Source organism: Apodemus sylvaticus, chromosome 2, assembly GCF_947179515.1.
Source record: "Apodemus sylvaticus chromosome 2, mApoSyl1.1, whole genome shotgun sequence".
Taxonomy (NCBI): Eukaryota; Metazoa; Chordata; class Mammalia; order Rodentia; family Muridae; genus Apodemus; species Apodemus sylvaticus.
Window position 1 is genome coordinate 99714803 of NC_067473.1, and position 26312 is coordinate 99741114.

At 40.0% G+C, this 26312-nt stretch overlaps 1 pseudogene; it reads left to right on the forward strand.

The window, feature by feature from the left end:
- The window catches only part of LOC127677133 (ornithine decarboxylase-like), a 137991-nt pseudogene continuing 111679 nt past the window's right edge, over positions 1-26312 (forward strand).

A 26312-nucleotide genomic window follows, 5' to 3' on the forward strand; every position in this document is an offset into this window, starting at 1 on the left:
CCATGAGCAGCTTTACTAAGGAAGAGTTTGACTGCCATATCCTCAATGAAGGCTTTAATGTGAAGGGCATTTTGGACCAAAAGAATGAATGAAGTCTTTTCCTCTGATGATAAGGATGCTTTCTATTTTGGAGACCTGAGACACTCTAAAGAATCAACTGAGGTGGCTAAATTTCTTCCCTGTGTTACACAGCCAAGTGTAATGAAAGAAAGCCACAGTGAGCACCCAAGCTGCTGTTGGTACAAAGTTTACATTTGAAAAGATCACCAGTGTGATGAACCAAGCTCTGGACAAGTAATTCCTATCAGACTCTTGAAGGAGAATAATAGCTGAGTTGGACAGATACTATGATCAACTTTCACACATGGAAGAAGCAAACTGCCTCTGATGATGAAGATGAATCAAATGAGCAAACCTTCATTATTATGTGAATGATGGAGTGTATGGATTGTTTAACTGCATTCTTTATGATTATGCACATGTGAAGGCCCTGCTGCAGAAGAGACCCAAGCCAGTTGAGAAGTATTATCCATCCATCATCTGGGGCTCAATATGTGATGTCCTTGATCAGAAACTTGAGCTCCATAACTTAACTTCCTGAAATGAATATGGGTGATTGGATGCTGTCTAAGAACATGGATGCATACACCATTGTTACTGATTCTACTTTCAATGATTTCAGAGGCCAAACATCATGGCCAATGTGACAACTCATTGAACAGATCCAGAGCCATGAATTCCCACTGGAAGTGGAGGAGCAGGATGTCACCTCTCTGACCATGTCTTGTGCCCAGGATGGCAGGATGGACCATCACACTACAGCCTGTGCTTCTGCTAGTATCAATGTGTATATGCCATTCTTGTAGCTCTTGCCTGCAAGTTTAGCTTGAATTAAGGAATTGGGGGGGGCAGCATTTAACTTAATTACTACTAGGTTGGAATGTCTTTTTAAGAGTAAGGATGGCATCATTGCAGTATGGAAGGCAAGAAGATAGGGGGGTCACGCTTAACTGTGATCCTGTGGAAACTTTGAATATTTGTTTTCTATGGATTTTATTCACTTTTCATACATGATACTAATGTGTGCTACTAAGATGCTGAGCAAGCATTGTAGTTTGTACATTGGTAGTATGGGCCAAAAGCTTAAGTTGTGACCAATTTTGAAAATAAAGTATCTTGAAGTAATTGGGCATCAGGGAATGTTTGCAAGTATCCCTTAAAGAAGGCACAAACTTCTGCACAGGCTTCTTGCTGTATCACTGAAGTGAGTCTATCCCAGCACTGCAAGCAGAGAGGTATATGGTAAAAGTCTGTGCCCTCTATCTCTGTACAGCACCAATCTGCTTAGTCCATTCCAAGTGTGTGCAGTTGACTCTGAACTTTGGTGCCCAGGGTCTGTTGGTAACAAATGCCATCTGTCTAATTACCCGTTAGCCTGCCCACTTCTTAGGAAGGGCATGTGAGTTTCCTTGAACCTTGCTGCAGAAACCCTGATGGTTCCCTCAACCCTTGACTTCACCTGCATTAACATCTAGTAACTGTTGAAAGTATCATACAGCATTTGGCAGTCAACTTCCTGTAAAAAAAAATTCAAGAATGGCAGAGAGAAAGGGGAGAGAGATAGAGAGACAGAGACAGAGAGACAGAGAGACAGAGAGAGGGAGGGAGAGAGAAGAAGAGACAGGGAGAGAGAGGGAGAGAGAGGTGGAGTAGAGACAGAAGGAATGGAAAAGATGAAAAAGGAGAAATATTTTTAAAAGAAAGGTTTGGGGATAGAGACTCAACTCAGTATTTAAGAACACTTGCTTCTCTTATAAAAGAATGAGGGTTGATTCATTCCAAGCATTTACATGATGATTCTTAGCCATTTATATTTCCAGTTAAGCACACATGTGGTACACATATATACAAACATACATACATGAATACACATACATACATACATACATACATACATACATACATACATAAATACATACATACATACAAGTTGAGATGTGAGCTTCTGCTCCAGCTACCAAGTCTTCCACCTGCTGCCTTCCTTCTCCTTTCATACAGTCTAACATTTTGAAAGTCCAAATGAACCCCTTCTGTCTTTTAAGGTTGGATACTTTATTTATTTACATTTAAATGTAATCACCTTTCCCAGATTCCCCACTACAAACACCCTATCCCATCCCCCCTTAACCTTATTAAATGAGGGTGCTCTGACAACCACCTACCCATGCCTGACTCACCTAGCATTCCTCTACACTGCAACATCAAGCCTTCAAAGGACAAATGGTCTCCCCTTCCATTGGTACCGTATAAGGTCCCTTCAACTCCTCCAGTCCTTCATGTGATTCCTCCTTTAGGTCCCTTCTGCTCAGTCTAATGGTTGTCTATGAGAATCCTCATCTGTATTGGTCAGGATCTGGCAGAGGCTCCCAGAAGACAGCTGTATCAGGCTCCTGACAGCAAGCACTTCTTGGCTTCTGCAATAGTGTCTGGGTTTGGTGTCTGCCTGTGGGATGGGTTCCCAGGTGGAGCTGTCTCTTCATGGCCACTCCTGCGATCTCTACTCCAATATTTGTCTCTGTAATTCTATTAGACAGGAACAATTCTGGTTAAAATTTTGGAGATGAGTGTATGGCTCCATCCCTCAACCTGGGAGGCATGACTAAACTCTGGACCTCTGGATATGGTCTCTACAGTTTCTCCCTCCACTTTGTGGGGGAATTTCAGCTAACATCATCTCTGAGGGGTCCTAGGAGCCTCTTGCTTTCCTGGGATCTAGGACTTCTGTTGGATATTCCCTGTTCCCCATAACTCATTGCTACACACCTCTGTTCAATTTCCTGACTCTCCATACATCTTCATCTCTTCATCTCTACCTGAATCTGCCTTTCTTTACAACCTCACCATCTTCTCTTCTTCCCAAGTCCCTCCCATCCTCTACTTCTCTTGATTATTTTGTTCCCCCTTATAAGTAGGACTTTGTTCTTCCTTCCTTTTGAGCTTCATATGTTCCATGAGTTATATTGTAGGAATTCCACACACTTTGTCTATTGTTCACTTATCAGTGAGTACATACCATGTGTGATCATTTCTGACTGGGTTACCTCACTCAGGATGATATTTTCTAGTTCCATATATTTGCTTAAGAATTTCATAAATTCATTGTTTTAATAGCCAAGTAGTATTTCATTGTGTAAATTTACTACATATTCTGTATACATTCATCTGTTGAAGGGCATCTGGATTATTTCCAGCTCAGGCTATTATAACTATGGCTGCTAGAAACATGGGGAACCATGTGTCTTTATTCCATGTTGAGGCATCTACTGAGTATATGCCCAGGAGTGTAGGTATAGCTGGGTCCTCAGATAATACTATGTGTCTATTTTTCTGAGGAACTGCCAGACTGATTTCCAGAGTGAGTGAACCAACTTGCAATCCCAACAACTACGAAGGAGGGTTAACACTTTCTCTAGATCCTTGCCAGCATCTGCAGTTACCTGATTCTCTGATCATAAATATTTTGATTGTTGTGAGGTAGAACCTCAGGGATACACCTTGCATCTCTAAAGTCTAATAATGTTGAGCATTTCTTTAGGTGCTTCAAGCTTCCTCAGTTGAGAAATTACTGTTTAGCTTTGTTCCAAATTTTTTAAGAGTTATATGTTTCCCTGGAGTCTAAATCCTTGAAGTATTTGTACATATTGGATATTAGCCCTCTATGAGATGTAGGATTAGTGAAGATCTTTTCCAAATTTCTTGGTTACTGTTTTGTCCTATTGAAAGTGTCCTTTGCCTCACAGAAATTTGAAGTTTTATGGAGTGCCATTATCAACGCTTTATCTTAGACTGTAAGCCATTAGTGTTCTGTTGAAATTTTCCCATGTGCCCATGTATTCAAGGATCTTTGCCCACATTTTCTTCTATTAGTTTCAGTGAATCTGCTTTTATTTGGAGGTTCTGGAACCACTTGGACTTGAGCTTGTACAAGGAGATAAGAGTGGATTGATTTGCATTTTTCTACATGCTGACCACCAGTTGAACAAGCACTATTTGTTGAAAAGGCTTTCTTTTTTCCACTGGATTGTTTTAGCTCCTTTGCCAAAGATCAAGTGACCATAGATGTGTGGGCTTATTTCTGGGTCTTCAATTCTATTCCATTGATCTTCCTATCTGTCTCTGTACCAATGCAATGCAATTTTATCACTAATACAGCTTGAGGTCAGGGATGGTGATTCCTCCAGACGTTCTTTTACTGTTGAGAATAGTTTTACATATTAATGGATTTTTTGTTACGTAGTCACCAAATTCAGACCCACTTGTGTATGCCAAGAGATCCATGTTGATAGGAGCCTGACAAGTGGATATTAGCCCAAAATCTTGGAATATCAAAGATAAATTTCACAGAACACATGGAGTTCAAGAAGATGGAAGACAAATGTGTGTTTCTTCAGTCCTTCTTAGAAAGGGGAACAAAAAACTTATGGGATAAAATTCAGAGGCAAAGTATAGAGCAGAGACTCAGGGAAAGAGCACCCAGAGACTGCCCTACCTTGAGATTCATCCCATATACAGACACCAAACCCAGATGCCAAGAAGTACTTGTTTAAAGGAGCCTGATATAGGTGTCTCCTGAGAGGCTCTGCCAAATTCAGAGGTGGGTCCTAGTAGCCAATAAAGGACTGAGCACAGGGTCCCCAATAGAGGATTTAGAGAAAGAAATAAAGGATCTGAAATGGCTTGCAACCCATAGGAAGAACAATAATATTATGCCACCATACTCCCCCCCCAGAGATCTCAGGGACTAAATTACCAACCAAAATGTTGGGACCCATGGACACTTGGAGGGACCCATGGCTCAAGCAGCATATGTAGCACAGGATGACCTTGTGGAACATCAGTGCGAGAAGGGGCCCTTAGTCCTAGGAAGGCTTAAAGCCAAAGTGTAGAGGAATCCCAGGGGAGGGATGCAGGAGTGAATGGGTGGTAGGGGAGCACCCTCATAGAAGCAGGAGTAGGGAGGATAGGATAAGGGTTTTCTGAAGGGAAAACTCGGAAACAGGGTAGTATTTGAAATGTAAATAAATTAAAAAATAGAAAAGAGATAAAAATACTTCAGAGGGATGTGTAGCCTTGGAAACAAGGGCAGCAAAAACAGTCCCAAACAAACAAACAAAAAAACCCATATGTTCTCTATTTGTGTTCTGTTCTTGTCTCTTGTCTGCATGCATAATATACTATAGTTTAAAGGTTTGATGGTTACCTGTGGTATGAATCACAAGTAAGCTAAGTGATTGGTAGGTCATTCCTTCAGTCTGCTCCATTTTTGTTCCTGCATTTCTATAGACAAGAAGAATTCTAGGTCAAAAGTTTTGCAAGTGATTTGATGTGCCCATCCTTCCACTGAGCCCTGACTAACTTCTGTAGGTGATCTCTTCATGTTCCATCTACACACCATTGGACATTTTGCCTAAGAATACCCATGAAAAGTCCTGGAATTCTGCTTTATGCTAGATCTCTGGGACTTTCTAAAGGTTACCCCAAATCTCACCTCCAGCAGCTGTATATTCTCCTGACTCTCTGGTCTTCTCTCCTGTCTGTCTCCCCACTACCTGATTCTGCTCATCTTTTCCCCTTCCCATCCCCTTTTCCTCACAGATCCATCCCTCCCTCTGCATTGCACAATTATTTTGTTCCCCTTCTATGTGACATTTAAGCATTCTCACCTAGGCCTTCCTTCTTCTTTAATTTCTTATGGTATGTGATTTGTGTCATGGACATTCTGTGCTTTTTGACTAATATCCACTTATCAGTAAGTACATACCACTCATGTTCTTTTGGGTCTGGGTTACTAACTCAGGTGGATGCTTTCTAGTTTTATCCACTTCCCCGCAAATTTCATAAAGCCTTCATTTTGAATATATGAACAATATTATATTGTATTGTGTAAATGAAACACATCATCTGTAACTGATGCTATGATGTGCATTTAGACAGGAGCATAGCATGACAGTCCTCTGAGAGGCCATACCAGGAGATGACTGAGATGGATGCAAATACTTTCACCCAACCACTGGACTGAAGTCATAGACTCCTATGGTTGAATTAGGGGAAGGACTGAAGAACCTGAATGGGAAAGCTACCCCATAGGAAAACCAGGAGTCTCAACAGAATGGACTCTCCAGGGAGCTCCCAGAGACTGAGCCACCAACTAGACAACATACAGGGGCTTGTCTGAGGGCTCTGGCACATTTGTAGCATAGGACTACCTAGTCTGGCTTCAGTGAACTCCTAATATCCAGAGACTTGAGGCTTCAGGAAAGAGGAAGGTCAGTTGGGGAAGTGAGCACCTTTTCTGAAGCAAGGGAAGAAAAAGAAGAGAGAAACTGTGGGAGGAAGACCACAAGAGGAGAGTAAAAATTGCTGGATTGTGAAAGAAAGGAAGGAAAGAAGGAAGGAAGGAAGGAAGGAAGGAAGGAAGGAAGGAAGGAAGGAAGGAAGGAAGGAAGGAAGGAAGGAAGAAAAGAATACTCCCAAATACATGCCTAAAACTCCGAAAAATGACATTGTGATACTCTTTGGAATATAAGTAATAATAAAGCACCTTTCACAAAATATCCTGAAATACTGATTTAAGATCAAAATTTAAATATACAGTTTGTATGACTTTTTCTATGAATAGTGCATTTGATAAATACCAGGTACTAGTAACTTTAATAATTAAATTTACATGATTTATTTGCTCTAAAATAAATACATTTGTTTCTTTTTAGTTTAGATAACATTTAGAACTGATTTTTTATAAAAGCATATGTAATATTGGCATGCTCTCATTCTTATGATACAGTATCATTAGCAGGGCCTCTTGCAACAGATTACCAACTACTAGACCCAGAGTTCTTATAAGCTTTCAATTGCTCATCTTCCATTTTCAATCACACAATAAAATTGATGACCATAATACATGAGTGCAATGTTAGTAGAATGTATACATATCCTAGAGTCTAACAAAAAATAGACTTTAAATACAAAATACAATAAAGTTGGGTACTTCTTAGACGATAACAGATGAATCCATCAAGAGAATATTATGAGGCTAGAGAGATGGCTCAGTAGTTAAGAGCACTGTCTATTCATCCAAAGGTCCTGAATTCAACTACCAGCAACCACATGGTGGCTCACAACCATTAGGAATATTACGTATTCAAGAATATTATGAGGCTAGAGAGATAGTTCAGTAGTTAAGAGCACTAACTGTTCATCCAAAGGTCCTGAGTTCAACTCCCACAACCACATGGTAGGTCACAACTAACCTCTTCTGATGTACCTGAAGACAGCAACAATGTACTCATACATAAAATAACTAAATAATTTTTTTGAAAAGAGAATGTTACAAGCATAAGCAGTTACAAAACAAAAACAGTCATAACCATTAACTTAAAAATATAATGAGACTAAAAATTACATGTTAACTCCAGCACAATGACAGTGGATGATATGTATACCCCGCAATCACCCTTAGACATGTCAACCTACAAAAAAGTAACAGAGAAATAGCATATAATAATAGAATATACAAATACGGAGTTTATTACATCATATAACAAATGACTTGATATCTGTAGAATATTTCACCCAAATACTAAAGTAAAGAGTTTCTTATAGGCAGTTCTTAGAACTTTCTTCAAAATTGATTTCAAATTAAGGTATAAAGCAAGTGTGAACAAACATAGAAAAATTGAAATTATAACTTTTACTTTGACTGACTACAATAAATATAAATAAATAATAGAGGTGTCCTGCAGGAAGTTGGCAGCCTCCATCTTTGTGCTCAGGCTGATGGGACAGGCGACCCCAGGTACCGAGATATCCCGGGTATAAGATATCTGGGTCTGGGTACTAAGACCACCGAGTTGCGGTCTGCTGCCTGCGCCCAGGTCCTGGGCTGAGAAGCAGATCGTCTGGGAGCCAGCCAGGTGTGGGTCTTGAGCCCTGCAGGAAGTCAGCAGATGACACCTCTGAGCACAGGCAGACAGGACAGGTGACCCCAGATACCAAGATAGCCCAAGTTTAAGACCTCTGGGGAAGCAGACCGCCGAGTGGTGGGCCACCGCCTGCGCCCGGTTGTCTGTGAGCCAGCCAGGTGTGAGTCCTGTGTCCTGCGGGAATTTGGCAGCTGACATCTTTGTGCTCAGGCTAACCAGGCAGGCAAGCACAGGTACTGAGATATCCCAGGTATAAGACTTCTGAGGACTAAGACCACCAAGCTGCAGACTGCCGCCTGCGCGCAGGTCCTGGGCTGAGCAGCTGATCATCTGTGAGCCAGCCAGGCATGGGTCCTGTGCCATGCGGGATCCCCGCCACAGTCTTCACACTCTGACAGAGAAGAGAGGCAGCACCACGTTTGGTCCACAGAGACAACCCAAGTATAACATTGCTTGGGGCAGAACACACCAGGGCTCCAACAGCACTCAAGAGGAGGGCAGCAAAACAGCAATCTGTGCCAGGGGAAACACAGTCATCCAGCTGTGCAGAAATAGCCTTAACAGGAGGTTCAAACACCAGTCAGTGACAACAAGACATACTAACACCAGAGATAACCAGATGGCAAAAGCAAACTTGGGAATTTTACCAACAGAAATCAAGGCAATATGGCACCATCTGAACCCAACTCTCCAACACCACCAAGTCTGGGAAACCCAAACACACCTGAAAAACAAGATTTGGATGTAAAATCACTGGTCATGATGCTGTTAGAGGAACACATTAAGGGCACAAATAAATCTCTTAAAGAAATTCAGGAGAAAATGGATCAAAAGTTAGAAGCCCTTTCAAGGGAAACACACAAATCATTGAAAGAAATGCGAGAGAAGATGGGTCAAAAGATAGAAGTCAATAAGGAGGAAATGCAAAAATCACTTAAAGAAATACAGGAGAACTTGGGTCAATAGGCAGAAGTCATGAGAGAGGAAATGTAAAAATCTCTTAAAGAATTACAGGAAAACACAAACAAGCAAGTGAAGGAACTGAGCAAAAGCATCCAGGATCTAAAAACAGAAGTAGAAAAAATCTAGGATATCGCAAAGGGAGACAATTTTGGAGATAGAAAACCTTGGGAAGAAATCAGGGGCCATAGATGCAAATATCAACAGCAGAATACAAGAGATAGAAGAAAGAATCTCAGATGCCAAAGATACCATAGAAACCATGGACACAACAGTTAAAGAAAATGCAAAATGCAAAAAAAAATTGTAACCCAAAACATCCAGGAAATCCAGGACACAATGAGAAGGCCAAACCAAAGGATTATAGGCATAGATGAGAGGGAAGATTTACAACTTAAAGGGTCAGCAAATATCTTCAACAAAAATGTGGAAGAAAACTTCTCTAACCTAAAGAGAGAGAAGCCCATGAATATAAAAGAAGCCTATAGAACTCCAAACAGACTGGACCAGAACAGAAATACCTCCCGTCACATAATAATCAAAACCCCAAATGTACTAAACAAAGAAAGAATATTAAAGGAAGTAAAAGAAAAAGGCCAAATATCCCAGGTATAAGACTTCTGAGGACTAAGACCACCAAGCTGCAGACTGCCGCCTGCGCGCAGGTCCTGGGCTGAGCAGCTGATCATCTGTGAGCCAGCCAGGCATGGGTCCTGTGCCATGCGGGATCCCCGCCACAGTCTTCACACTCTGACAGAGAAGAGAGGCAGCACCACGTTTGGTCCACAGAGACAACCCAAGTATAACATTGCTTGGGGCAGAACACACCAGGGCTCCAACAGCACTCAAGAGGAGGGCAGCAAAACAGCAATCTGTGCCAGGGGAAACACAGTCATCCAGCTGTGCAGAAATAGCCTTAACAGGAGGTTCAAACACCAGTCAGTGACAACAAGACATACTAACACCATGATCAAGTAGGCTTCATCAGAGGGATGCAGGAATGGTTCAATATAAGGAAATCCATCAATGCAATCCACTACATAAATAAACTCAAAGAAAAAAAACACATGATCATTTCATTAGATGCTGGAAAAGCATTTGATAAAATTCAGCATCCTTTCATGTTAAAAGTCTTGGAAAGAACAGGAATGCAAGGCCCATACCTAAACATAGTTAAAGCAATATACAGCAAACCGGTAGCCAACATCAAACTAAATGGAGAGAAACTTGAAGCAATCCCACTGAAATCAGGGACTAAACAAGGCTGCCCCCTCTCTCCATACCTTTTCAATATAATACTTGAAGTTATAGCTGGAGCAATTAGACAACATAAGGAGGTCAAGGGGATGCAAATTGGAAAGGAAGAAGTCAAATTATCACTATTTGCAGATAATATGATAGTCTACTTAAGTGACCCAAAAACTTCCACCAGAGAATTCCTACAACTGATAAACCACTTCAGCAAAGTGGCTAGTTATAAAATCAGCTTAAGAAAAACAGTTGCCTTTCTATACTCAAAGGATAAGCAGGCTGAGAAAGAAGTTAGGGAAATGACACCCTTCACAATAGCCACAAACAATATAAAGGATCTTGGTGAGACTCTAACCAAACAAATAAAAGATCTGTATGAGAAGAACTTCAGGTCTCTGAAGAAGGAAATCGAAGAAGACCTCAGAAAATGGAAAAATCTTCCATACTCGTGGATTGGCAGGAATAACATAGTTAAATGGCCATCTTGCCAAAAGCAATATACAGATTCAATGCAATCTCCATCAAAACCCCAACTCAGTTCTTCATAGAGTTAGAAAAAGCAATTCTCAAATTCCTCTAGAATAACAACACACCCAGGATAACTAAAACTATTCTCAACAACAAAAGAAATTCTGGGGGAATCAGTACCCCTGACTTCAAGCAATACTACAGAGCAATAGTGTTAAAAACTGCATGGTATTGGCAAAGTAACAGACAAATGGAGCAATGGAATAGAATTGAAGACTGAGAAATGAATCCACACACCTATGGTCACTTGATCTTCGACAAAGGAGCTGAAAACATCCAGTGGAAAAAAAATAACCTTTTCAACAAATGGTGCTGGTCCAACTGAAAGTCAGCATGCAGAAGAATGCGAATTGATCCATTGTTATCTCCTTGTACTAAGCTCAACTCCAAATGGATCAAGGACCTCCACATAAAACCAGACACACTGAAACTAATAGAAGAGAAACTGGGGAAGACCCTTGAGGACAAGGGCACAGGGGAAAAGTTCCTGATTAGAATACCAATAGCTTATGCTCTAAGATCAAGAATTGACCAATGGGACCTCATAAAATTACAAAGTTTCTGTAAGGCAAAGGACACCATCAGAAGGGCAAAACGGCAACCAACAAATTGGGAAAAGGTCTTCACCAACCCTATATCCAATAGAGGGCTAATATCCAATATATACAAAGAACTCAAGAAGTTAGACCCCTAGGAACCAAATAACCCTATTAAAATGGGGTACAGAGGTAAAGAATTTTCGCCTGAAGAATTTTGGATGGTTGAGAAGCACCTTAAGAAATGATCAACATCATTAGTCATTAGGGAAATGCAGATCAAAACAACCCCGAGATTTCACCTCACACCAGTCAGAATGGCTAAGGTTAAAAACTCAGGAGACAGCAGGTATTGGAGAGGATGTGGGGAAAGAAGAATACTGCTCCACTGCTTGTGGGGTTGCAAGATGGTACAACCACTCTGGAAATCAGTCTGGCGATTCCTCAGAAAACTGGGCGTGACACTTCCAGAGGACCTGGCTATACCACTCTTGGGCATATACCCAGAGGATTCTCCGGCATGCAATAAGGACACATGCTCCACTATGTTCATAGCAGCCTTATTTATAATAGCCAGAAGCTGGAAGGAACCCAGATGTCCCTCAGTGGAGAAATGGATACAGAAAATGTGGTATATTTACACAATGGAATACTACTCAGCAATTTAAAACAATGAATTCATGAAATTTTTAAGCAAATCGTTGGAACTGGAAAATATCATCCTAAGTGAGATAACCCAATCACAAAAGAATACACATGGCATGCAACCACTGATCAGTGGATATTAATTAGCCCCGAAGCTCTGAATACTGAAGACACAATTAGCATATCAAATGATTCCCATGAAGAAGGAAGATTAGGGCCCTGATCTTGGAAAGGCTTGATCCAGCACTGTAGGGGAGTACCAGGACAGAGAAAAGGGAGGGGGAATGATTGGAGAATGGATGGAGAGAAGAGGACTTGTAGGACATATTGGGAGGGGGGAACTGGGAAAGGGGAAAACATTTGGAATGTAAACAATGAATATAGGAAATAAAAAATATATATACAAAAAATTGAATTTCTTACCTGAACTGAAATAACTGAAAAGTAATATCATCTTTTAATTTAGTAAATTACTTTTATAACACCTATACGGGTAATTTCCTTTTGGTCTGATTACTGTAACTCATGCCCTAGTTTTAAAATTAAATTCAGGATGTAAAATAATATGTATGCTTCTAACCTGGAATCTTGATTGGATGAGAAACACTTAAATCTTAAACATCCTTACCCTATAGGTAAATGCCAATCAAACTACTTTGACATTCCATATTAAACCCGTGAGAATTGCTGTTATCAAAACACAAATGAAAGCTCATCCTGACAAGAATGTCAAGCAAAGAGGAAAATATTCCATTAGGGGTAACTTATATCACAGTGGGAAGGCGTTCCAGGAGATCCACTGCACACTGGGCAACTGAGCAAATGATTACCACCTTGTCTGCTCACCTGAAGACACCACAGTTTGAAGACCTCCTTGGTGCTCTGTTGCAAGCAGCGCAACTGACCTAACAGACTGAACGCCTACCTGGAGTTCTGCTGCACACAGGGAAACAGAAATGACAGTCCATAAACAACCCTTGGAGAACATTTTCACACAGGAAAAGAGCTTGACTGATGCTCTGAAGACCCAATAGTTCAAAGGCCTCCCAGGAGATCTACTTCATCGAGAGCAGCAAATCAGCAGCCTCTCTGCCCCTCAAAAGAGCCCCTAGTTGGAAGTCTCCACATGTGGTCTACTACAGCCAGGGACTCATGCCTACTGAGAGAACTGAAGCAACCTAGAGACAAAAGAAACAGACACTTGACAAAGACACCCAGACCAGCAAACACCAGGGATAACTAAAGGGCAAGAAATAAGAACAAGACCATAAACAACAGAAGCCAATATACCTGGCATCATCAGAACCTAGTTCTCTCACCACAGAAAGCCCTGAATACATGAACACATCTGAAAATCAGGAAGCTGATCTAAAATCCTATCAATAACAATAAAGAATATGTAAATGGAGGCAAACCTGGAAATGGAAAATTTAGCAAAGAGATCAGGAATTACAGAAATAAATATCACCAACAGAATACAAGAGACAGAAGACAGAATTTCAGGTGTAGAAGATATCTTAGAAGAGATTGGCACAGCGTGAGAAAGAAATGAGGGAACAGATACCCTTCACAATAGTCACCAACAATATAAAGTATGTAGGTGTGACTCTAACCAAACAAGTGAAAGAGCTGTATGACAAGAACTTCAGATCTCTGAAGAAGACCTCAGAAGATAGAAAAATCTTCCATGCTCTTGGATTGGCAGGATTAATATAGTAAAAATGGTGATCTTGCCAAAAGCAATATACATATTCAATGCAATCCCCATCAAAATCCCAACTCAATTCTTCATAGAGTTAGAAAGAGCAATTCTAAAATTCATATGGAATAAAAAAAAAAAAAACCCAGAATAGCTAAGACTATTATCAACAGTAAAAGAACATCTTGGGGAATCAGTATCCAATACCTCAAACAGTAGTACAGAGAAATAGTGTTAAAAACTGCATGGTATTGGTACAAAGAAGACAGGTAGATCAATGGAATAGAATTGAAAACCCAAAAATGAACCCACACACCTATGGTCACGTGATCTTTGACAAAGAAGCAAACACCAGCCAGTGGAAAAAAGATAGCCTTTTCAACAAATAATGCTGGTTCAACTGCAGGTCAGCATGCAGAAGAATGCAAATTCCCTGCATTTATTAATTAATTAATCCACTCTTATCTCCTTGTACAAAGCTCAACCCCAAGTGGATCAAGGACCATCACATAAAACCAGACACACTGATACTAATAGAAAAGAAACTGGGGAAGAGCCTTAAGCACATGGCCACAGGGAAAAAATTCCTGAACAGAACACCAATAGCTTATTCTCTAAGACCAAGAATTGACAAATGGGACCTCATAAAATTACAAATATCTGTAAGGCAAAGGACACTGTCAATAGGACAAAATGGCAACCAACAAATTGGGAAAAGTTCTTTACCAACCCTACATCTGACAGAAGGCTAATATCCAATATATAAAAGAACTCAAGATATTAGACTCCAGAGAACCAAATAACCCTATTGAAAATTGAGGTACAGAGCTAAACAAAGAATTTTCACCTGAGGAATACAGAATGGCTGAGAATCACCTAAAGAAATGTTCAGTATCCTAACTCATGAGAGAAATGCAAATGAAAACAACCCTGAGATTTCACCTCACACTAGCCAGAATGGCCAAGGCAAAAACTCAGGAGACAGGAGGTTCTGGCAAGGATGTGGAGAAAGAGGAACTCTCCTACACTGCTGGTGGTGCTGCAAGCTGGTACAGCCACTCTGAAAATCAGTCTGGCGGTTCCTCAGAGAACTTGGCATTATACTACTGGAGGACCCTGTTAAAGCTCTCCTGGGCATATACCTAGAGGATTCCCCAGCATGTAATAAGGACACACGCTTCACTATGCTCATAATAGCCCAATTTATAATAGCCAGAGGCTGGAATAAACCCAGATGTCCCTCAATGGAGTAATGCATACAGAAAATGTGGTATGTGTACACAATGATACACTACTCAGCTATTAAAAACAATGAATTCATGAAATCCCTTACGCAAATTGGTGGAACTGAAAAATATTATACAAAGTGAAGTAATACAATCAAAAAGAATATACATGGTAAGCACTCACTGATAAGTGGATACTAGGCCAGAAGCTTGGAATATCCAAGACACAATTCACATATCAAATGATGCCCAAGAAGAAGGAAAAACAAAGTATGGATACTCTGGTCCTTCTTAGAAGGAGGTACAAAATAACCACAGAAGGATATACAGAGACAAAGTGTGGAGCAGAGACTGAGGGAAAGATCATCAAGAGACTAACCCACCTAATGATCCATTCCATATACAGTTACAAAGCCCAGAAACTATTATGAATGCCCACAAGTACTTACTGATGAGCTGGATATATCTGTCACCTGGGAGGTTATGCTAGTGCATGACAAATACAGAGGGGGACAGTTTCAGCCAGCCATTGAACTGATCACAGGGTTCCCAATGGAGGAGCTAGAGAAAGAAACCCAGGGAGCTGCAGGGGTTTGCAGCACCATAGGAGGAACAACTATATGAGCCACGAGTACTCCCTGAGCTCCCAGGGATAAACATCAACCAGATAGTACATTTAGTGTTACCCATTGCTCCAGATGCTCAGGCAGCAGAGGATGGTCTTGTTGGAGGAGAGACCCATGGTCCTGGAAAGACTCGATGAAGCAATGGTAGGGTAGTACCAGAACAGGGAAGCACGAGGGGGTTGATTGAGGAAAAGGGGGAGGGGAGTTCGGTTATGGGACTTTGGGGTGTGGACCAGGAAAGGGTAAATCATTTCAAATGTAGATAATGAATATATCTAATAAAAAATAAAAATAAATTATAGAAGAGATTGAAACCACTGTTAAAGAAAATTCAAAACATAAAAAAACTTCCTAATCCAAGCATCCAGGAAATTCAGGACACAATGAAAAAACAAAATCAAAGAATCATCAGAATAGAGGAGAATGAAGATGCCCAGATCAGAGGACCTGAAAATGTCTTCAAAATTTTCATAGAAGAAAACTTCCCCAACATAAGAAAGAAATAGACACAAAGGTACAAGAAGCCTTTAGAATACCAAATAAATGGGACCAGAATAGAAAATCCTCTTGTCCCATAATAATCAAAAGACTAAAATCACAAAACAAGGAATAATATTAAAAGTTGCAAGAGAAAAAGACTACGTAACTTACAAAGATAGACCTATCAGAATTATACCAGACTTCTCAACATAGACTATGAAAGCCAAAAGAGCCTGGTCAGAGGTCAAACAGACTCTAAGAGAACATAAATGCTAACCCAGGCTACTATACCTAGCAAAACTTTCAATCAACATAGACGGAGAAACCAAAGTATTCCAGAAAAATCAAATTCAAACAGTATCTATCTGTCAATCCAGCACTACAAACTATCCTAGAAGGAAAATTTTAACACAAGTAAGGTGCTTACACCAAAGAAAAGACAAGATATTAAGCGTCGCACAAAAAAGCAAAAAGGAGAGAAACACAAACACATAAATCCACCAACAAAAACAACCACATCAGGAACCAACAGTAATCTCTCTTTAATATCTCTCAGTATTAATGGACTCAACTTACACATAAAAGGATATGAGCTAACAAACTGGATACACAAACAAGATCCTGTAATTTCCTGCATACACGAAACACACCTAAATAACAGAGACAAACAGTATCTCAGAATAACAGGATGGAAAAAGGTCTTCAAAGTAAATTGTCCCAGGAAAGAAGCTGGGGTTGCCATCATAATAACCAAGAATAGATTTTCAACCAAAAGTTATCAAGCATGATGAGGAAGGACAGTTCATACTCATCAAAGAGAAAATCCATCAAGAGAAAAATCTCAATTCTGAACATTTATGTACCAAAACCAATGGCACCCATATTCATAAAATACACTTTACTAAAGCTCAAAACACACATTGAAGCTCAAAAAATAATAGTAGGAGTCTTAAATAGCCCAATCTCACCAATGGGCAGGTCATTAAAACAGAAATGAAACAGAGACACAATGGAATTAATAGAGGTTATAAACTAAAGGGATTTAAGGGATATCTATAAAATGATTCACCCTAAAATAAAAGAATGTACTTTCTTCTCAGCACCTCATGACACCTACTTCAAAACTGACCATATAATTGGTCTCAATACATCCATCAACCAATGCAAGAAAATTGAAATAATCGCATGCTTCCTATCAGATCACCACATATTAATGCTGGTCTTCAATAACATCAAAAACAATAGAAAACCCAAAATCACATTGAAACTGAACAACTCCCTACTCAATGATAACTTGGTCAACGGAGAAATGAAAAAAAAAAAAAAAAGAAATTTAAGACGTCCTAGAATTTAATGAAAATATTTACACATCATACTCAAACTTATGGGACACAGTGAAAGCAATGCAGAGAGGAAAATTCATAACACTAAGTGCCCTGGTAAAGAAACTGGAGAGATCTTACACTAGCAACTTAACAGCACATCTGAGATTTCTAGAACAAAAAGAAGCAAATACACCCAAGAGGAGGAAAAGGCAGGAAATTGTCAAACTCAGGGCTGAATCAACCAAATAAAAACAAAAGGAACAATACAAAGAATCAACAAAACCAAAAGATGGTTCTTTGAGAGAATCAACAAGATAGATAAGTCCTTAGCCAGACTAACCAGAAAGCATAGAGACAGTATTCAAATTGACAAAATCAGAAAGGGAACGGGAGATATAACAACAGAAACTGAGAAAACTCAAAAGAATCTTCAGATCTTACTAAAAAAGCTTATACTCAAAAATACTGGAAAATGTAGATAAAATGCACAACTTTTCTAGATAGACACCAGATACCAAAGCTCTATCAGAAATGCCTAGAGCTAAAAAGAAAAAAAACAACTTCAGTATATAAAATTAACTCAACTAAATCAGTAGCCTTTCTGTATACAAATGATAAACAGGCTGAGAAAGAAATTAGGGAAACAAGTCCCTTAACCATACCCATAAATAGTAGACCTTGGTGTAACTCTAACTAAACAAGTGAAACATCTGTATGACAATAACTCCTTGTCTCTCAAGAAGGAAATCTAAGAAGATCTCAGAAAATGGTGAGCTTTCCCATGTTCATAAATTGGCAGAGTTAATATAGTCAAAATGACAATTCTACCAAAGGCAATCTACAGATTGAATGCAATCTCCATCAATATACTAACACAATTCTTCAAAAACATGGAAAGAGTAATTCTCAAATTCATCTGGAAAGGCAAAAAAAATAACCAGAATAGTGAAAACAATTGTTGACAAAAAAAGAACAACTGGGGGAAATTACCATCTCTGACCCTAAGCTTTACTACATAGCAATAGTGATAAAAACAGCATGGCACTGGTATAGAGACAGGCATGTTGATGAATGGAATAGAATGAAGACAAGAAAATAAAACCCCACACTTACAGATACTTGATCTTTGACAAAGCAGCAAAACATATATAATGGAAAAACAAGAAAGCATCTTCAATAAATGGTGCAGGTCTAACTGGCTGTCTATATGTAGAAAAATGAAAAATTTTCCATATTTGTCACCTTGCACAAAGATCAAGTCCAAGTGGATCAAGGACTTCAACATAAAACCAGATTCAATAGAAGAGAAACTGGGAATGATCCTTGAACTCATTGGTATGGAGGAAATTTCCTAAACAGAACTCTAATGACTCAGGCTCTACAATCAAGAATTGATAAATGGGACCTCATGAAACTGGAAAGCTACTGTATGGCAAGGAACAAAATCAATAAGACAAATCAGCAAGCTACAAATTGGGAAAAATCTTCTCTAACCCCACATCTGATAGAGGGCTAATATCCAAAATTTATAAAGAACTCAAGAAGCTAAACATGAAAAAAACCAAACAAACCAATAAATTAAGGAAGATAGAACTAAACTGAGATTTCACAACAGATAAATCTTGAATGGCTCAGAAACACCTAAAGGTTCAAAGTTCAAAGTGATCATAGAAATGAAAATCAAAATGTCCCTGAGATTCCACCTCACACCAATAAGAATGGATAAGATCAAAACTTAAGGCAACAGCACATGTTGGTGAGGACATGGAGAAAGAAGAACACTTCTCCATTGCTGGTGAGATTGCACTCTGGGACAACCACACTGGAAATCAATCTGGTGTATCTCAAAAAGTTGGAAATAGATCTACCAAAAGACACAGCTATACCACTCTTAGGAATATACCCAAAAGATATTCAACCATGCCACAGGGGCATATGTTCCACTATGATCCTAGAACTCTTGTTTTTAATAGTCAGAAGCTGGAAACAACCCAGATGTCCCACAATAGAAGAATGCTTACAGAAAATGTGCTTCATTTACACAATAGAATACTGCTCAGCTATTAGGAATGAGGAGATCCTGAGTTTTGCAGGACAATGAATGGGACTAGAAAATATCATACTGAATGAGGTAGCTACACTATGTTCATAGCAGACTTATTTATAATAGCCAGAAGCTGGAAAGAACCCAGATTTCCCTCAATGGAGGAATGGATACAGAAAATGTGGTATATTTACACAATGGCATACTACTCAGCAATTAAAAACAATCAATTCATGAAATCTGTAGGCAAATGGTTGGAACTGGAAAATATCATCCTAAGTGAGGTAACCCAATCACAAAAGAATATACATGGAATGCAATCACTGATAAGTGGATATTAACTAGCCCAGAAGCTCTGAATACCCAAGACACAAGTAGCATATCAAATGACTCCCATGAAGAAGTAAGAAGAGGTCCCTGATCCTGGAAAGGCCTGATCCAGCATTGTAGAGGAGTACCAGGACAGAGAAAAAGGAGGGAGGTAATTGGAGTATGGGTGTAGAGAAGGCTTATGGGACATATGGGGAGGGGGGACTGGGAAAGGGGTAAGCGTTTTGGAATGTAAACAAAGAATTTAGAAAACAAAAAAAACGAAGGAAAAAAAGGAAACCTCAGGAGATTGGAGGTTGGAAGGACCCTGCAAAATGCACCAGAGACCAGGGAGGTAAGAGACACTCAGGACTCAAAGGGAAGGATCTTAGATGAAATGCCCAACAGTGGGGAGAGGGAACTTAGAGAACCCACCTCCAGCAGGAAGACAGGGCATCAAATGAGGGATGGTGTTTCCATCCCACAGTCAAAACTCTGACCCACAATTGCTCCCATCTGAACAAACTGCATGAATGAAAATGGAGAAGAGCCCAAGGAAAAGAAGGTTAAGTGTCAAGCCCAAAGTGGGATCCAGCTCAAGGGGGTGCCGCATTGGCCTATCACTACTACGGAGGCTATCGAGCATTCACAAAAATGGACTGATCATGATTGCCCACTGAAAGACCCAACAAAGAGCTAAAAGATTCAGATGCAGATATTTGCACCCACCCAATAGACAGAAGCTTCTGACTCCTGTGATTGAATTAGTGTAAAGTTGGAAGAGACTAAGGAGGAGGCAACCTGTAAGAAGACCAGCAGTCTAAATTAACCTGGACCTCCAAGATCTATCAAACACTGGACCACAAACCAGGGAGCATATGCCAGCAGATATGAGGCCCCAACACATAAAGAGCAGAAGATTGCTGGGTCTGGGTTTAGTCAGAGAAGATGGACATAACCCTCAAGAGACTGGAGGACCCAGGGAGTTTAGAGGTCCAGTGGGATAGAGGTGGGGGGTGGGGACATTCTCCTAGAGACATGGGGGCAAGGAGGAGATATGGGATTTGGAACAATCAAAGGGTAGACCAGAGAGGAATAAAATCTGGAATGTAAATAGATAGATAGATAGATAGATAGATAGATAGATAGATAGATAGATAGATAGATAGATAGATGGATGGATGGATGGATGGATGGATGGATGGATGGATGGATGGATGGATGGATGTGAAACAATCAAAGGGTAGACCAGAGGGGAATAAAATCTGGAATGTAAATTAATTAATTAATGATCAAAAAGAAAACCTGGAATCGATTTGCACCAGAGAACCAGGAAACTCCACAGCTTTCTGTGCACAGGAGAGAGTGATCTCCCAGCAGCGCTTTTACTTCTGAGCACAGATGTGAGATCACTACCTTCTTTCTGGAGGGTAACAGCTAGAAGCACACAGGGCATAAAGTCAGTGGAACAGCTGGGATGGAAGTCATCCTGCTGCCATTGGCACTAGGGAGCCTAGAGACTCTACAGCCTTCTGTGATCAGTCAGTGGAGCAGCTGGGATGGAAGTCTTCCAACTGCTATTTGCACCAGGGAGCATGGAAACTCCACAGTCTTCTGTGGATAGCCTGCCAGGAGAGAGTGAACTACCAGCAGTGCTTTCATTTCTGAGCTCAGAGGAATAAGGACACAGGCTTACTGGCCCACAGGACAAACAAACTCCAGCCAGAGAAAACAATACCAACTAGAACTAGAAATAACCAGATGTCAAAAGGCAAGCACAAAAACCCTAACAACAGAAACCAAGGCCACATCGCAACATCAAAACCCAGTTCTCCCACCACAGCAAGTCCCAGATACCCCAGTACACCAGAAGAGCAATAGTTGAATTGAAAATCATATGTCATGATGCTGATAGAGGGCTTCAAGAAAGACTTAAATAACCTTTAAGAAAGGAACACCTGTTGTCTCCCTGTTCCTTTAAGAACAGGAGAAAACAGGTGGTGGCGAGGATGTGGAGAAAGAGGAACACTCCTCCACTGCTGGTGGGGTTGTAAATTGGTACAACCACTCTGAAAATCAGTCTGGCGGTTCCTCAGAAAACTGGGCATGTTACTTCCGAAAGATCCTGCTATACCACTCCTGGGCATATACCCAGAGGATGCCCCAGCATGTAATAAGGATATATGCTCCACTATGTTCATAGCAGCCCTATTTATAATAGCCAGAAGCTGGAAAGAACCAAGGTATCCCTCAACAGAAGAATGGACGCAAAAGAATGTGGTATATATACACAATGGAGTACTATTCAGTCATTAGAAACAATGAATTCAGGACATTCTTAGGCAAATGGATGGAGCTGGAGAACATCATACTAAGTGAGGTAACCAAGTCTCAAAAGATCAATCATAGTATACACTCACTAATAAGTGGATATTAGCCTGGAAAACTGGAATACCCAAAACATAATCCACACATCAAATGAGGTACAAGAAGAACAGAGGAGTGGCCCCTTGTTCTGGAAAGACTCAGTGTAGCAGTATAAGGCAAAACCAGAACAGGGAAGTGGGAAGGGGTGGGTGGGAGAACAGGGGGAGGGAAGGAGGCTTATGTGACTTTCGGGGAGTGGGGACCAAGAAAAGGGGAAATCATTTGAAATGTAAATAAAAATATATCGAATAAAAAATTACAAATAAAATAAAAGAGGGCACAAAAGGATCAGTAGGTACTGTAACACCCTGAGCATTAGATTTCTGGTGGTGCAAACCGCCAGGGGTCTGCCTGCACTCAGGAACCGAGCATGTAGGTGGCTTTTGTCTGCCAGCCCGCCAGGCTTGGGCCTGTATCCTGCCCAGGGAGCTGTGGAAGGAGAGAAGCCCTGCGGCCAAACTTGCTGCCTGCAGGGACACAAAAGGATCACTAGGTACTGTAACACTCTGAAGCTTTTTCTGGTGGTGCAAACCACCAGGGGTCTGCCTGCACTCAGGAACTGAGCACATAGGCGGTTCATCTGCAAGCCAGTCCATCGCAGGACCTGTGTCCTATGTGAGAATCAACAGAGAGAGTGACCCCCACCACAACTTCTTCCCTCATTAATAGAGCAGACAGAGAACACCTGGTTGACCTTGACAACCTAAGTATAGCATTGCTTGGGGCAAGACTGAGAAGGGCTCCAAAGGCACAAAAGAGGAAGCCAGCATATCAATAATCTGTGCCAGAAGAAACACAGTCATCCAGTGGTGCAGAGATAATCTTAAAGATCCACAGTAGTTTGAAGCACCAGACAGTGACAATAAGACCATCTAACACCTGGGAGAACTATAAGGCTAAAGGCAAACGTAGGAACGTTACTAACAGAAACCAAGGCATTATAGCAGCATCAGAAACCAATTCTCCAACATTAGCAAGTCCTGGATGCCCCAACACACCAGAAAAAGAAGATTTGGATTTAAAATCACTGGTCATGATGCTAGTACAGGAACACATGAAGGACATACTTAAAGAAATTCAGGAGAAAATGGATCAAAAATTAGAAGCCCTTACAAGGGAAACACAAAAATCATTGAAAGAAATTCAGGAGAATACAAAAGCCAATAAGGAGGAAATGCAAAAATCACTTAAAGAAATACAGGAGAACTTTGATCAACAGGCAGAAGTCATGAAAGAGGAAACACAAAAATCGCTTAAAGAATTACAGGAAAACACAAACAAGCAAATGACAGAACTGAGCAAAAATTTCCAGGATCTAAAAACAGAAGTAGAAACTACTAAGAAAACACAAAGGGAGACAACTTTGGAGATAGAAAACCTTGGGAAGAAATCAGGGACCATAGACGCAAATATCAACAACAGAATACAAGAGATAGAAGAAAGAATCTCAGATGCTGAAGGTACCATAGAAACCATGAACACAACAGTTAAAGAAAATGCAAAATGCAAAATGCTTGTAACCCAAAATATCCAGGAAATCCAGGACACAATGAGAAAGCCAAATCTAAGGATTATAGGCATTGATGAGAGTGAAGATTTACAACTTAAAGGGCCAGCAAATATCTTCAACAAAATTATGGAAGAAAACTTTCCTAACCTAAAGAGAGAGATGCCCATGAATATACAAGAAGCCTACAGAACTCCAAACAGACTGGACCAGAACAGAAATACCTCCCTTCACATAATAATCAAAACCCCAAATATACTAAACAAAGAAAGAATACTTAGGGCAGTAAGAGAAAAAGGGCAAGTAACATATAAAGGAAGACCTATCAGAATTACACCAGATTTCTCACCAGAGGCCATGAAAGCTAGAAGATCCTGGGCAGAGCTCATGCAGACTCTAAGAGAACACAAATGCCACCCGAGACTACAATATCCAGCGAAACTCTCAATTACTATAGAAGGAGAAACCAAGATATCCCATGACAAAACCAAATTTACACAATATCTTTCTACAAACGCAGCCCTACAAAGGATAATAGGTGGAAAGCACCAGTACAACGAGGGAAACTATACCCTGGAAAGAGCAGGATATTAAGCTTCTTTCATCAAACCCAAAGAGGATAACCACACATGTATAAAATTAAAATCAAAAATGTTAGGAAGCAATAACCACTACTCATTGATATCTCTTAACATCAATGGACTCAATTCCCCAATAAAAAGACAGACTAACAGACTGGTTACGTAAACAGGACCCTACATTTTGCTGCATACAGGAAACACACCTCAATGTCAAAGACAAAATCTACCGTAGAGTAAAAGGCTGGAAGACATTTCTACAAGTAAGTGGTCCCAGGAAACAAGCCGGAGTTGCCATTCTAATTTCAGATAAAATTGACTTTCAACCTAATGTCATCAAAAGAGACATGGAAGGTCACTACTTGCTGGTCAAAGGAAAAATCCAACAAGAACAACTCTCAATCCTGAACATCTATGCCCCAAATACAAGGGCGCCCTCATTCATAAAAGAAACTTTACTAAAGCTCAAAGTACACATTTCACCTAACACAATAATTGTGGGTGACTTCAACACTCCACTTTCACCAATGGACCTATCAGGAAAACAGAAAGTAAACAGGGAGACAATGAAACTAATTGAAGCTTTGAACCAATTGGAGTTAACAGATATATATATAGAACTTTTTATCCCAAAGCAAAAGAATATACCTTTTTCTCAGCACCTCATGGTACCTTCTCCAAAATTGATCATATAGTTGGTCACAAGACAGACCTCAACAAATATAAGAAGACTGAAATAATCCCATGCCTCCTATCAGATCACTATGGAGTAAAAGTGGTCTTTAGTAACAGTAAAAACAACAGAAAGGCCACATACACATGGAAACTGAACAAAACTCTACTCAATGATACCTTGGTCAAGGAAGAAATAAAGAAGAAATCAAAGATTTCTTAGAATTTAATGAAAATGAAGGCACAACATACACAAATCTATGGGACACAATGAAAGCAGTGCTAAGAGGAAAACTCATAGCTCTGAGTGCCTCCAAAAAAGAAATTCCAGAGAGCTTCCACTAGAAGATTAAAGGAACAACTGAAAACCCTGGAACAAGAAGAAGATAATTCACCCAGGAGGAGGAGAAGACAGGAAATCATCAAACTCAGGGCTGAAATCAATCAAGTAGAAACCAAGAGAACCATACAAAGAATCAACAAGACCAAAAGCTGGTTCTTTGAAAAAATCAACAAGATAGATAAACCCTTAGCCAGACTAATCAAAGGGCACAGAGAAAGTATCCAAATTAACAAAATTAGAAATGAAAACGGAGATATTACAACAGAAACCGAGGAAATTCAAAAAATCATCAGATCCTACTACAAAAACCTTTACTCAACACAGCTGGAGAATCTGGAGGAAATGGACATTTTCTTAGACAGATACCAATTACCAAAATTAAACCAGGATCAAATAGACCATCTAAACAGACCCATAACCCCTAAAGAAATAGAAGGGGTCATAGATAGGCTTCTAACCAAAAAAAAGCACAGGAAGAGATGGTTTCAGTGCAGAATTCTATCAGAACTTCAAAGAAGACTTAACACCAATACTCTTCAAACTTTTCCACCAAATTGAAACAGAAGGAACACTACCCAACTCCTTCTTCGAAGCCACTATTATGCTGATACCAAAACCACACAAAGATTCAACGAAGAAAGAGAATTTCAGGCCTATTTCCCTTATGAATATCGATGCAAAAATACTGCATAAAATTCTTGCCCAACAAATCCAAGAACACAGAAAAATGATTATCCACCATGATCAAGTAGGCTTCGTCCCAGGGATACAGGGATGGTGCAATATAAGGAAATCCATAAATGCTATCCATTACATAAACAAACTCAAAGAAAAAAAACCACATGATCATTTCATTAGATGCCGAAAATGCATTTGACAAAATTCAGCATCCTTTCATGCTAAAAGTCTTGGAAAGGACAGGAATTCAAGGCCCATATCTAAACATAGTAAAAGCAATATACAGCAAACCGGTAGCCAACATCAACCTAAATGGAGAGAAACTTGAAGCAATCCCACTAAAATCAGGGACTAGACAAGTCTGTCCTCTCTCTCCATATCTTTTCAATATAGTTCTTGAAGTCCTAGTTAGAGCAATTAGACAACAGAAGGAAGTCAAAGGGATACAAATTGTAAAGGAAGAAGTCAAACTATCACTATTTGCAGATGATATGAT